A 13,411-nucleotide genomic window follows, 5' to 3' on the forward strand; every position below is an offset into this window, starting at 1 on the left:
ACAACTTCTGGAATGACCAAGCTCGGGTCTTTCTCAGACGGGTTTTCCCTCAGATAGTCAAAGAGAGTCTTGAAGTCTCCTAGCAAAACAGGATAATCAGGAACAAAGATAACAATATCCCTACATGGATTTGCTTCCATTTCGGCAGCCAGTCTTAATTGTTCCATCTCATCCAAGAAGGGCTTCTCTTCCAAAAGATATCTTCCTTTGAGACGAGCAAACCAGAAGTCTTCATAATTCCTCAGAATTCCACGAGGCCGTGGGGCAGCAGCTACACAGGCTTCCTGAAGTTCTAAAAACAGAGCATCTGATTCTCTGCGAAAGATCCTCCAGAAGTTCCGCATAGCAACATCATTCAATCCAGAACTTTCAGCAATTCTGAGAGTATCAAAGGTACTTCTGAGATTCCTCTTTATGTTTTCAAAAACTACACCAATAGGATATACAGGGCGGGATTTTATTTGGGTTTTTGAAAAAGCAGGGTTGGAAGTGAAGTACGGATGAGGTTCTCTATCCAACCTATAAGAAGATTCTGCTTCAGTATCAGAATCTAACACTACCACTTCAGCTTCAGGACGAGGCTTGGGAGTGTAGTTGCAATCACGGAGCAGCTGCTCATGTGATGCAGAGGTTGGAAAAGGAGAATCACAAGGATTGTTTTGAGAGGTGGAGGGAGTATGTTCAAGAGTGGCATTGAGAGAAGGTTGAGATGGAAAGAGAGTTTGAAGGGGTGGTATATCCAGAACAGGATTTATGGTAGGTGGAGAGGAAGGAATGGTTAAAGGAGAAGATGGAGGTGTAAGAACATGGACAAAAACAGGTGATTCTGATGTGGCTTTTTCTGGTTCAGGTGTAGGGACAATCTCTATTGGTGCAGCTTCTGAACAAACAGCAGGAACAGAATTGGGTTCAGAAATGCATATACCTTTGGAACCTCTCAGAAAGGCTTTGGCCACATCCTCAGTCTTCTTCTGCTTCTTACTCTTCGGCTCTTCAATAATCTTTGTTTTGCCGCTAGCGATTTCTTTTCTTCTGACATATGCCAGAACTTCTGGTTGATTCTCAGCCTCTTGAGAGATATTTTCTTCATCAGATTCTTGAATAATCATCTTTCTTTTTCTGATTTTCTTCTTCTCAACAACTTCAACAATCTCAGCATCGTTATTTGACTTCTTCTTCTTTTTCTCAGCTTCCTTCTTTTTCTTCTCAAAATCAGCAGAGACAGCCTTAGCAACCTTTGCAATGACTTCTTCTGGGATCACTTCTTTATTGGTGGTAGCAGCAGGATGATCAAACTTTCTTTTGGTCCTTTCTTCCTTCTTACGATTCACTTTAATAGGAGCACCTTTGTCTTGATCTTTAAGACTCTTATCCTCTTTTTGTGACTTCAGATACTTAGTTCTGACTTCAGGTACCTCACTATAGAAGAAGGTTTCAAAGTCAGCTAGTACTGGTTTTCTTCTGATTCTTGTTCCAGCTAGAGGTTGAGGAACTTTGAGGATAGTGTCAATTATTTTCATCTTCTTTAGAGAAAACGCATTCAGACAAGCTCCAGAGGTGACAGCAAGGTCTTTGATAATACCTTCAGACTCCAGACTCTCAACAATCTTGGAATGCACCAGAAGGTTTGTAATAATTCTACCAAAAGGAATGATTGTTCCACCATTTTCTTTTCTGAAAGCGTTTCTGGAATCCTTTACTGCTTTCCACATATGGTTGAAGATAATGTAAATCGCATCAACCTTCTTCTGAGTGGCAATGCAATAAAGAATATACCTTTGATCATTACTGATGAAATCCGAGGCATGTGTTGATTTCCTATGGTAGAAACACCTGTTATACCCCAAAATTTGCCCACATATTTTTTAAGAAAACTCCAATCTGAAAATTAAGGGTCTCATATAATCATGGATTTTTATTTCAACAAATATCCTGACATATGAAATACTTAGTTTTTAGAATTTTTCTTATACAGTAATTTGGCTTGCAGTTGAATTTATTCTTACGCAAACACCAAATACTGTGTATTACTTCACACATGCTATTTATTTATTTACAGATAAATAGTACTCACATAATTGGTACAGAGTTAAATCTTTTTTGCAGGCGCAAAATCAGGAAACTCAGACTGTACTGGTAACAGTAAACATTAGTTATTTATTATGTCTGTGTTTTTCTAACAAGTCAAGTAAATAAACTTTCATTTTTCACATAAAACAAAAACAAAAAAACAACAAAAAAGAAAATTAACTTTGACTGTTGATTTTTCACTTTTAACTGCTGTTTCAATACCGGGACAGTCAGTTGACAGCCAAACTGCTGGCAGTACAATTCTCAGTGTTTTGTACCATCAATCAAATCAATCTTTCACAATTCAAAATTCCAAGATTTTTGTTCTAGAAGTCTTCTGAATATCACGCGATTAGCAGAGACTCAACACTGCACAAAAATCAGGTACGCTTAACTGTCTCCTACACAAACAGTCCCTAATCAAGGTTTTTCTTGTTTTTACAGGAGCAACAAGTTTTTGAGAGCTCAAATGGATTTCATACACATCCATATATCTCAAAGTACCATCATACAAATTTTCAAACTTCAATTCACTCAGACGCACCGTCAGCAGCTCAAACAGTCAACAGACGACCCGTTTGACCAAAAAAGTCAACAGACAGTCAAAAATGAAATTTTTTGTCAAAGTCCATATTTTGTCAAAGGATTCATCATTTGATCATTGGATGATCATAATTCATCAAGGAAAGATCAAAAACCAACAAAACCCTAAGATTCAAAATTAGGGTTTTTGCCTGAAAAGTCAACTCAACTTTGACTGATCATAACTCTCTCATCCTTCATCCAAAAAATTCAAACCAAAGCTTGTTTTGAAGGAAATTCAATTATCTTTCAAATTCCATTGATCCCATGGTCATTGGATTCACCATTTGAAAAATATGATCAAAGACATTACAGGTCATTTTCAAAGTCAACAAAAAGACACTTTTTTCAAAAGGACACACAAGGAGCTTCAAAAATCATTTTGACATGAGACCAAAGGCATTGGTTAGAGGACTCTTTGAGGTTTCCAAAAAGTGCAAGATCTCCTTCATATGACAAAAATTGAAGGATTTACACCTTGTTGAAGTTGGCTAAATTTTGGGAAAATACATGAAATCAACATTGCTCAAAAATGCATTTTTTCCAAATGGGGCCAAGTTTTCAGCATTCAAACATCATTTCCATGATGATATGGGCCTCCCACGACCAAGACTAAGCCCACACCTTTTTTATCCATTTTTTGATTGATTTTATCTTACTTTAAGATTAAAATTAAAAGGAAAATGCATGGATAAATGGTAGCTTACAATCCAAGCATGACTCACTCAAAGAACCTTCAATTTTCTGCAGAGGATTGGTGCACAAGGCAAGAGCATTGAATGGAGTCAAGACTTGGTCAAAAATTCAAGGTTTTTAATATTTAAAAACCAAGTTTTCAACAAAGGCAACTAGCTGCAAGTTAGCTTCAATTCTAAGCACACATAGCTTATAAATAAGCTATCTCACTTCAGTAATAAGGAGAAGAGATAGAGAGCAAAAACTCTTGCTTGTAACACACTTGTAATCTCTCAAAATATTCAAAGAATTTTGAAATTCGAATTCCAAATTTAAGTCACTTTCCATTCAAACTAAACAATCAAACACGTTCCTTGAGCTTCACTGAACATATTCAGATCATTTGCAAGCTCTGAAACTCCTTGAATCGAACGCTACAGGTCTCGATTCATCCAAACTAAAACTGACTCGTGTCTCATAACCTAAGCATATCTAGCACGATGTAGACATATATTTGCACTTGGTGTGGTGTGTAGATCATTTCTGGAGCTTTAATTGAGTTTTAGATGCTTACACACGAAGATACCATTTTAGGGTTCTTAAGCTAAAATTTGGGATCCTCTGATTTAGGCAAAATTAGGAGAAACCAATGACATATTTGAACTCAGGGGACGATTTTAAGCTTAACCATGGTCTCCTAAGTAATTTATATTGCTTGTATGAAATTTTGACATGTGCAGGTCTTGTAGCTACGGACGAAAACCGTCACTAAAGGCTTTACCTACAGTTGCAGAGCCTATAGCAACGGAGAGAGGAAGAAGATGAAGGCGTGGCAGGCTCTGGTTGGCCAGAATGCGCGCGCCAGCTTTTATTCAAATTCTTGGATCCTGTGTTGCGCTGTCTATGCTTTTGTCATGCTCCTCAAAATCTGAGCCCTCTGATTCACTTCCAATCAGATCCAACGTGCCAGATCTCTCACCACACCATGCTCCCTCACAAATTACCACACAGGATCAGTATCCTTTTTATTTTCTATTTTATTTTAATTTCTTTGTTAAATTAATTAAAAATAGTTTTAAAAATCCAAAAAATACACAAAAAATATTTTTAGACTTCTAAAATAATATATTATTTTCTGAAACAAAAATATTTTATTTTTCTTCAAAATTTCAATATTTTGCATAATTAATTAGTATATATTTATATATTTGCTTTTTAATTATTCTAACCAATCAAAAAATCCTAAAAAAAATTTTGTTCTTTGTGTTAAATATTGTTTATATATTATAAACTAATTTTGTACATATTTTGAATAATTTTCTTTTTAAGTTTTAATTATTTGTATAATTATTTGCATAATTATGTTTTAATTAACTTAAATCAATTTCAAATCAATTTCCAAAAATTCCAAAAAAATTAGTTTTGTTTTAAAATTAATTAACAAATATTTTGTACATATTTTAAACTTAATTTCTAGGTTTAAATATATTTCCATCTTTTTTCTTCATTTTAATTTAATTAATCATGCATTAATTATAATTAAAATCAATCATAAAAAATCCAAAAACATGCCTTTTATTTTTCTTGCAATTTAAAATTCCTAGATAAATGTATAGGATGTCAAATTCATGTAAATAGGCTAGTTTACATTTCCTGCACAATCGATGTAATAGCGTAGATTTACTTTCCGCACTTTACATTTCCGCACTTTAATTTCCAGCACATATAAACTGCGTGTATGTCAAAGATAAAATTGAACCGTTAGATCACTAACTTCAAAGATAAATATCTGAATCCAATCGCAATCACACTTGCACCTCTTCAGGTAATCCTTTTACAATCTTTCAAAATCAAAGTCAAATTCCACTGTTTTGAGTACAAAATCGAACCTTGCTTTTATATCCGATGAAAGGATAGATTTTTAAAGGAAATAGGATAAAGACCTTACAACTCAGGGTAGACCTCCTAGTTTGCTTGCTCAAATCAAAACAAACAAAATTCTCATACACTGTTGATTTTTCAAAACTTTCAAAAAGACAATACTTTGTATACATCCAAACACGGATTATTACAAAGTTAACGTTCTTTTCAAAACATCTTTCGAAAGATAAACAAGCATTTTGTATACATCCACACACGGATCATTACAAAATTCAAATTACAAAGGTATTTGAAACCACATATGAGCAATTTCAGAGCAATTGAAAAGTGATCGAAAAACAAGTGAGCTAAGCAAACTTAAGAGCCCATGGATAACCATGGATACAAAGGGTGCTAACACCTTCCCTTTGTATAACCTACCCCCTTACCCAGAATTTCTTAAAGGTCTTTTTTCTGTGTCTTTTATAAACCTTTCCTTAATTGGATAAAATAAAAGGTCGGTGGCGACTCTGTGAATTTTCAAAATGCGAAAGCATTAAGCGACAAAAAAGAGTCAGTTCACGTATCTCTACAGATCAGAGGTATGGCCCGGTATTAAAAAAATCGGAGGTCCACAGAACTGGCGACTCTGCTGGGGAGATACTTTCAAAAACAAAATGTTTTCAAAAGGGGTTACCTTAAGAGAATAGATCACTTCGATGTTTTCAATTGATTGACTTGATTGCTCTATTTTTCAAAGGCTTGCTTGGGTATTTTGCTTGTGTGAAAGATTCTAACCCGAATCTCGAGATACCTTAAGTATATGACATTAGACCAAGGAAACTGTACGGCATGTACCGATACGGTTGATCTGGTAGTCATCGTTAGTGCGATACTTTGGTTTATACTGATGTCCCTTGAAAACGATCAAGGAGTATATTAGGCTTCCGAAGTGTCATTAAACACTAATTTGTCTTAGAACCTTTTTAGTTGAACTTGACTTGTGGCCTATTAAGTGGCTAGCTTTGAAATTGATCGAAGTTAGTTATCCTCGAGGAATATTTTGATCGGCCGCTCGAGCGTCGTATTGAGATGTTACTTCCAAGGATCATAGAACCCAAATCCAATTCTAGGACAGGTTTTAACCAACTCAACTTCAGTGGGGAGGGTATCACCTATCAGCTCCATGCAAGCCTTTAAACCTAAGGCTATTGTTTGATTTGTTTTTGTGTGCCACATGTTTGCATCATAAGCATATCATTTTTTGCACCAAACACTTCAAGGATCAAAGAGTTTACCTTTGTTTTTGCAGGTAATGGCTCCCGCCACCAAAGATTACATCCGAATCAACATCTCAACGATACCATCTGAGCTAAAAGACTTGGTGTCAGAATTCCCCAGGAATGTTCAATTCACTGAAAGGCATGGTCACCTACTCCATTTGGTTACCTCAAAATTTGAAGAAGACATGATACGGGTCCTGTTCCAGTTCTTTGACCCTGAACATCATTGCTTTACCTTTCCTGATTACCAGTTGGTACCCACTTTGGAAGAATTCTCTGAACTTATGGGATTGCCTGTTCGAAATCAATTACCTTTCACTGGTTTAGAAAGGATTCCAAAACCTGAGGTCATTGCTGCTGCTTTACATTTGCGGAAATCAGAAATCAAGTCCAATTGGGAAACAAAGAGTGGAGTTAAGGGTTTACTTGCCAAGTTCTTATTGGAAAAGGCTCGACTACTGCTAGAAAACAAAAGTTATCCAGCTTTTGAGGAAGTTATGGCACTTTTGATCTATGGGTTGGTTTTATTCCCTAATCCTGACCAGTTCATAAGTGTACACATCATCAACCTTTTCCTAATCCGTAACCCGGTACCAACATTGCTGGGAGACATTCTACATTCTCTACACACTCGTACCATGAAGAAACGAGGAACTCTCATGTGCTGTATACCACTACTGGCTAGGTGGTTTACATTTCATCTTCCCCGATCAGTGTTGAGAAATGAACAAAGAATGCATTGGTCTCGCAGGATTATGTCTTTGTCTCATTCAGATATCCGGTGGAACAACTTCTTTCAAAGAGACATTACTATCATTGATCATTGTGGAGAGTACCCTAATGTGCCACTCCTTGGCATCAAAGGAGGTATCACTTACAATCCCTCTTTAGCTCTACGCCAATTCGGATATGCAAGGAGCAACGGTCCTCATGACATGATTATCCATGGCATTGTGTTTGATTACGAGAATGATTCTCATAGACACCGACGAAGGTTCATACATGCATGGGGCAGTGTCTATAGAATAGAAAGCAAAACTATGGGGCAATGGAATTCTATTCCTATGGAACCCTACCTCAGATGGGTCCGTACTCATGCTCAGAAACTCCTTATGCCATATCCCGCTGTACTACCTGTGACTATTGAACCAGAGGTCGAAGGATATGAACCTCAAGTTATTCTACACCCGGAGATGCCAACTGACCTAGAAGAGTTGCAAAAATCTTGGGTTCAACTCAAAGAGGAAAGAAACACCTTCAAATCATACTGTCAAGACTATGAGAGAAGGATATTGGAGCTCACCGGACAGCTTCAAGAAGAACAGCAGATCAACACATTCCTGGGGGCAAAGAGAAAGCGTCCACGGGAGACCTGAAGGATCATCTATTTTATTTCTGTCTTGTAAGCCCAAATGAGGCAAAGAAAAAAGAAGCAAAAAAAAAAAGAGAAATAAATTGATTAACTAACGTTTGTTTCTTCTTTAACAAATCTAAACTCTAAGATCCTTGAAACATTGCACACACATTTCACTTCATGCATTGCATATACATTTCATACATTGCATTCATATACATATACATTTCATACATTGCATACACATGGCATCCAGTCATACACATTGCATAACAGGTTCACATGACGGATTTCTCATCTCCTCGCTGTTTATTTCAGTCAGAAGAGATGGAATCCGAGACAAGCATCAAGAATCTCGAAGCACAGAATGCCCAAGTTCAAGTGGCAATTCTGGAACTGGCAAAGGGGCAGCAAGAACTGAAAGCCCTGATAATCAAGAAGAAAAAGAAGCCCAAAGGATCTGTAGGTGTGAGTCACCTGAGAAGAAAGATCAAAATTCCAGTCAAAAAGTTCACAAAGCCACCGATCCCTGAAACAGTCGGTGATGATGAACAAGAAGACAATCAAAGCAACCAGGGTTCTGCTAAACCCTCTCTCTCTTCAAATGAAGAAAATGATCATTCTGGGGACGAACCGGATAATGAAAAATACCAACAGCTGGAAGACCGTATGAAAGCTATGGAGATACAAAAAATACCTGGCCTAGATTTCAATGATCTGGGGCTCATCTCGGATGTTGTTATCCCTCCAAAATTCAAAGTTCCTGTCTTTGCAAAATATGATGGAGTTTCTTGCCCGAAACTACATCTGAGATCCTATGTGAGGAAGATACAACCTCATACAACGGATAACAAGTTGTGGATTCACTTCTTCCAAGAAAGTCTGTCGGGTACACAACTCGAGTGGTACTACCAACTGGAAAATACCAAGGTTCATACTTGGGAAGAATTAGCTGCTGCTTTTTACAAACAGTACCAATACAATGCTGATCTTGCGCCAACCCGTACTCAACTAAGGGGCATGTCTATGGGACCAAAAGAAAGTTTCAAAGGATATGCACAAAAGTGGAGAGATATGGCTGGAAGGGTTCAACCACCCTTATCTGATCGTGAACTAGTTGACATGTTCATGGGCACTTTAACTGGCCCTTTCTATAGCCATTTGCTGGGAAGCTCATCATCAGGTTTCACTGACCGGATACTGACCGGAGAACGTGTCGAAAGTGGCATTCAAAATGGAAAAATTCAGATAGGTTCCACCTCTGGTACTACAAAAAGGCCCATCAGTGGGAGAAATGAGGTCAATGCAACTCAAATTCAAAAAAATCGCAAAAGTGAGCAGCATCAATCTGTAGGGGCAGTTCTGATCTCCGCATCTGCGCCTCAAAAAGATCAACAGCCAAAATATACGCATCGACCAGATGCACCAAGAAGAAATTTCACCAAAATCAACATGCCAATTTCTCAGGCATTGCAACACTTGCTAAAAGCAGATCTGATCACCTTAAGAGGTCCTCCAAGGAATGTCAACACTTCCTCTCCGAATTATCGCCCTGATGCGACATGTGCCTATCACTCAAACTGTCCAGGACATGACGCAGATCACTGCTGGGCCCTGAAAAATAAAATACAAGATATGATAGATGCTGGTGAAATTGAGTTCGATCCTCCAGAAACTCCAAATGTCATCACAGCACCTATGCCAAAGCATGACAAAACTGTCAACGCTATCCTGGACACTGTTTACATCTATGATGTGAACGAATTATCAACTCCACTCTGCGAAGTCAAAGGAAAGCTAATCCGAGCTGGTTACTTCCCAGGATGTGACCCCGACTGCTTTTACTGCTCTTGCCTGCCCAATGGTTGTGAAAATCTGAGGATGGGAATTCAAAAATGGATGGATCGCTGTATCATTATGTTTGAGAGGCTCCCTTCTATGGACGTGCTGTGCGAAGTCTTTACAAACGGGATAAGAATAGAGGATGCCTCAGTGATCTCCAGCTTACCATTCAAAATCTCTGCCAAAGCTCCATTCAAAATTTCTGCTACACTCAAAGTGGCATCAGTAGTCATTGCTAGTCCAGCTCCATTTCCATACTCCTCAGACAAAGCTGTCCCATGGGGATATGACACTAATGTTTACATTCATGGAGTTAAGCAGAGTACCTCGACTAAAGAGACCGCAAAGTTAACTACTCCAACTGTGGGTAATATTGTGGGTACCAGCAAAATCACGAGAAGTGGAAGAATCTTTTCACCAGGAATTTCTCCAAATGTTGCTGCTGGTCCAGTCCGAGTCCCAGTTCCTAATCAAAATGTCAACGCTCGAGGCAAAGAGCCACAAGTTGAACAAATTCAAACCCCGGTGGAGATCACTGCTGAGGATCCATCAAAGCAAGAAATGGAGGAAATATTGAAAATCATCTGCAAGAGTGATTACAATATTGTTGAGCAACTGGGGCACACCGCTTCAAAAATCTCAATGCTATCTCTGCTAAAATATTCAGAAGCTCATGCCAAAGCCCTGATGAAATTCCTAAAAGCTGCGCATGTACCTCAAGAGATCTCAGTCGACCAATTTGAGAATTGTGTTGCCAATCTAACCGTGAGCAATGGTCTCGGTTTCTCTGATGTGGATCTAACCCCTGCTGGAAAAAATCACAACAAAGCCTTACATATCTCCATTGAATGTAATGGCACCACTCTATCTCATGTGCTAGTAGATAACGGTTCTTCTTTGAACGTGTTACCGAAAACAGTACTAGAAAAGCTTGACTTCGAAGGAATTGTGTTACAACCAAGTGATGTTGTGGTAAGAGCCTTTGACGGGTCAACCAGAACGGTATACGGAAAAGTGAATCTCCCAATCAGAGTGGGTTCTCAAATCTTTGATTCTATCTTTTACGTAATGGAAATTCACCCAGCCTACTCCTGTTTACTTGGACGTCCTTGGATACATGGGGCAAACGCTGTAACTTCTACCCTGCATCAGAAGTTAAAATATCCAGTAAAAGGAAAGATTGTCACAGTCTATGGCGAAGAGGAATATGTGGTTAGTCACCTAAGCAATTCCAAATATGTCGAGTTGGAGGACGAATTCATCGAAACTCCATGCCAATCATTTGAGGTGGTCTCTCCAGATGTCTCTACCACCAAGCATATTCCTGCTACTCCAACTACAACTATGGCTTCTCTCAAAGATGCCAAAGCCATGATTGAACAGGGTGATTGCACAGTATGGGGACAGCTTCCCGATATACCCTACAAATCTGACAAGCTAGGTCTGGGCTATGATAGTGAAAATCAAAAGAATGATCAAAGTCCTTGTTCTGGAGGATTAATGTCACACTTCGTCAGCCAAGAAGTAAACGCTATTGAAGATAAAGGAGTGTTCTTGAACCATATCATTCAGCCATATCCAGATGAAATTCCACCCATTTCCATGGGAATGTGGGATGCTGTGGGAGAACCAAACGGCGGGTATAACTATCAGTATGCCGAACCTCAGAATTCTTATATTGCTATGGAGGACCTTACCCCGACTGGATGGGGTGATGAAGTTGGAAATGATCAAATTTTCACAAGTCCCGCCACTGAGCAATATCAAAATCCACCCAAAGAAGTATGGGACACGCTAGGAGAACCCAGCGGCAAATATGACTATATGGTGAAATACTCCGCTCCTCCGAGCTCACAAATTGCCATGGAGGACATTGTCCCAACTGGATGGGATGAACATTACGATGACAATTTCGCTCTTGAAAAAGCCAGGGAAATACCAAATAACGAGGGTTGCTTTCTGTCAGCATACACTCCTCATCAAGATGCACAAATCTCTATTCAAGACATCATCCCGACTTCATGGGACGGCCTTATCGAGCATCTCGCTCAGCCAACAGAGATATCTCAGCCTGGGCTCTCGTATCCAGCAGAGTATATCCCTTATCCCGAAGGATCACCGGCTCATTTTCCCACTAATGAAATCAATGCTGTGGAAGATGAAAAAGACAACTGCAACTGGAACAGCTGGGTACCCCCTGCTCACAACAGTGGATTGAACAACTGGAAAGCTGAGGATGTGATCTCCTTTGACCAGGAGTAAATGCCATTTCCTGTTTTCTTTGTGTATAATGTGCAAAGATAAAAGTGGTTCCTGAACAATCGAACCATGAGCTTGAAAAGCCGTGTGCCTTAGCACACCGGTCCTTCTATAAGGGCTTATCATATCATGATCATGTGCATTCAATAAAATCATGGGACGCTTGCATATTTAAATTTTGTGATCCTTTTTCCTTCTTTCTTCGCTTTCAAATAGCTATGCTTTTTTCTTCACACATACTCACATAATTTACATGCAGATTCACATACACTCTGGATCCAGTCAACAACGATTCTGCTATTGCCCGTCATGACTTTGAAAATCCGATCTACCAAACTGAGGACGAAAGTGAGGAAGATTGTGAAGTGCCAAGAGAACTTGCAAGGCTGCTAGAACAAGAAGACAAGGCCATACAGCCTCACGAGGAGCCAATTGAGGTCATCAACTTGGGCAGCAACGAAGAAAAGAAAAAAGTCAAAATAGGGGCTGATTTAGAACACAGCGTCAAGCAAAGACTGATTCAAATGCTGCGAGACTACGTCGAGATATTCGCCTGGTCCTATGAGGATATGCCAGGCCTTGACACGGACATCGTAGTTCATCGCCTACCAATCAAAGAAGGTAGCACTCCAGTCAAACAGAAACTACGAAGGAGTAGGCCTGATATGTCAAAAAAGATCAAAGACGAGGTTGAAAAACAGTTCAATGCCGGATTCCTAAAAGTTGTAAGTTATCCTCCTTGGATAGCTAACATCGTCCCTGTACCTAAAAAAGACGGGAAAGTCAGAATGTGCGTGGACTACAGAGATCTAAACCGGGCAAGCCCCAAAGATGATTTCCCTTTACCACACATCGATGTACTGGTTGACAATACCGCACAATGCAAGGTATTCTCCTTTATGGACGGATTCTCAGGGTACAATCAAATCAAGATGGCACCCGAAGACATGGAAAAAACAACCTTCACAACACCCTGGGGAACCTTTTGTTACAAAGTAATGCCCTTTGGTATGAAAAACGCAGGAGCCACCTATCAACGTGCAATGGTAGCACTATTTCATGATATGATTCATCAAGAAATAGAGGTGTATGTCGATGACATGATTGCAAAATCCAACATCGAGGAAGAACATTTGGGTCATTTACACAAGTTGTTTGACAGACTCAAGAAGTACAAGTTGCGACTGAACCCAAATAAGTGTACCTTTGGAGTAAGATCCGGCAAACTCTTAGGTTTCATAGTCAGCAGCAAAGGTATTGAGGTTGATCCCGCCAAGGTTAAAGCCATTCAAGAAATGCCTATACCTCGTACCGAGAAACAAGTCAGAGGATTCTTGGGACGTCTGAATTACATCGCCCGATTCATTGCCCACATGACTACTACTTGTGTGCCAATCTTCAAACTGTTGAAGAAAGATCAAGTGGAAAGGTGGAATGACAAATGCCAGTTAGCCTTTGACAAAATCAAAGAATATCTCCAAAAACC

Source organism: Vicia villosa, linkage group LG2 (assembly GCF_029867415.1).
Source record: "Vicia villosa cultivar HV-30 ecotype Madison, WI linkage group LG2, Vvil1.0, whole genome shotgun sequence".
Lineage (NCBI taxonomy): Eukaryota > Viridiplantae > Streptophyta > Magnoliopsida > Fabales > Fabaceae > Vicia > Vicia villosa.